Below are 2,500 nucleotides of genomic sequence, written 5' to 3'. Positions count from 1 at the left end.
CGCCGCAGCGTAGCTGCGCCGCCTGCCGAGCCCGTCGGCTGGCGCTCCTGCCACTCGGCGCCCCCCACCAGCCGCCTGTTGCGCGTGCGCCCACGCAGCGCGCGGCCAACACGCCGGGCGGCCCCCCTTCACCGGCCGGGAACAGTCCCACCAAGCCACCGCCGCGTATCGCTTCATACCCACATGGGCCTAGTCACGTGTGTGGATGTGGCGGGTACCGCTGAAACAACCGGTTAATAGCTGTACCGATCGTCGCCATCACAGATTCACCTCCAGCGTGAACAACCGCTCAACAACGGATTTCCAGTTCATTTGCGTATCTTGGGCAGTAAACGTAGATGTCCACCTACATTTGCGAATTCAACAATTCTTGCATGCCAGGATGTCATGTGTCACGACACGCTACATCAGACCACATACACACTGCGACATGTGCAGAAGAGAACACGTGGAAGGTGGCCCGCGCACGTATGCGATGTCCCTTCCGCGATCCACTGTCAACCGGCATCTGCGGCATGTCCCAGATATGGAACGCGGTCCACCAGGGTAGCACTTTGTGTGAGGCAATACGACAAAGTCGGAATACACGCGTCACTACATCACACGGCTCACGCTGACCTGACCTGACTCACCGCACCACCACCCCCAGCGACCCAGGGTGACATACAATGCGTTCGTACGTTCCTCCCACACGCCTCTACGGCGTACCACAGTGCAACCTAGCTGTTATTGGGAGACGAGACAAGTAGCATCGAGCACAACATATGGAAATTGAGATTCGACACCGTTGGGCACAGCCAGCGTACGGTCACACGTATCACACTACTTCACTCTGTACGTAACTACCGATGATCGGTACAGCGTGTGGGTTACGCGTACGACATCAGCGGACAATGGACACAGACCATACCACGACGTACACTGAGGGCGTCGACATCTGAACGCAACTGAACAGCTGCGAGGCTCATTTAACACTCAAACGCCAGACCGACCAGCTTGAGAGGACGGAGACACAAAGAGAGGGGCAGAGGGGGGGGGGGGGGGCGATATAGTCCTATTGCAGTACAATTGACAGTGGATAGCGGGAATATGTGGAAAGTAAGCAACACTCGCAAGACATCTACATGAGGATAACAACGACACCAGAGATTCCGAGCAGTGAACTATGTTAGGCAAAGGGACAACGTGGGTTAGGTTAAGGGACAACGTGGGTTAGGTTAAGGGACAACGTGGGTTAGGTTAAGGGACAACGTGGGTTAGGTTAAGGGACAACGTGGGTTAGGTTAAGGGACAACGTGGGTTAGGTTAAGGGACAACGTGGGTTAGGTTAAGGGACAACGTGGGTTAGGTTAAGGGACAACGTGGGTTAGGTTAAGGGACAACGTGGGTTAGGTTAAGGGACAACGTGGGTTAGGTTAAGGGACAACGTGGGTTAGGTTAAGGGACAACGTGGGTTAGGTTAAGGGACAACGTGGGTTAGGTTAAGGGACAACGTGGGTTAGGTTAAGGGACAACGTGGGTTAGGTTAAGGGACAACGTGGGTTAGGTTAAGGGACAACGTGGGTTAGGTTAAGGGACAACGTGGGTTACGTTAAGGGACAACGTGGGTTACGTTAAGGGACAACGTGGGTTACGTTAAGGGACAACGTGGGTTACGTTAAGGGACAACGTGGGTTACGTTAAGGGACAACGTGGGTTAGGTTAAGGGACAACGTGGGTTAGGTTAAGGGACAACGTGGGTTAGGTTAAGGGACAACGTGGGTTAGGTTAAGGGACAACGTGGGTTAGGTTAAGGGACAACGTGGGTTAGGTTAAGGGACAACGTGGGTTAGGTTAAGGGACAACGTGGGTTAGGTTAAGGGACAACGTGGGTTAGGTTAAGGGACAACGTGGGTTAGGTTAAGGGACAACGTGGGTTAGGTTAAGGGACAACGTGGGTTAGGTTAAGGGACAACGTGGGTTAGGTTAAGGGACAACGTGGGTTAGGTTAAGGGACAACGTGGGTTAGGTTAAGGGACAACGTGGGTTAGGTTAAGGGACAACGTGGGTTAGGTTAAGGGACAACGTGGGTTAGGTTAAGGGACAACGTGGGTTAGGTTAAGGGACAACGTGGGTTACGTTAAGGGACAACGTGGGTTACGTTAAGGGACAACGTGGGTTACGTTAAGGGACAACGTGGGTTACGTTAAGGGACAACGTGGGTTACGTTAAGGGACAACGTGGGTTACGTTAAGGGACAACGTGGGTTAGGTTAAGGGACAACGTGGGTTAGGTTAAGGGACAACGTGGGTTAGGTTAAGGGACAACGTGGGTTAGGTTAAGGGACAACGTGGGTTAGGTTAAGGGACAACGTGGGTTAGGTTAAGGGACAACGTGGGTTAGGTTAAGGGACAAATTGAGTTAGGTTAAGGGACAAATTGAGTTAGGTTAAGGGACAAATTGAGTTAGGTTAAGGGACAAATTGAGTTAGGTTAAGGGACAAATTGAGTTAGGTTAAGGG

The sequence above is a fragment of the Schistocerca gregaria genome, unplaced genomic scaffold (genome assembly GCF_023897955.1).
Source record: "Schistocerca gregaria isolate iqSchGreg1 unplaced genomic scaffold, iqSchGreg1.2 ptg000880l, whole genome shotgun sequence".
Lineage (NCBI taxonomy): Eukaryota > Metazoa > Arthropoda > Insecta > Orthoptera > Acrididae > Schistocerca > Schistocerca gregaria.
The sequence above is the reverse complement of the archived record's forward strand: the minus strand, read 5'-3'. Positions refer to the sequence as shown.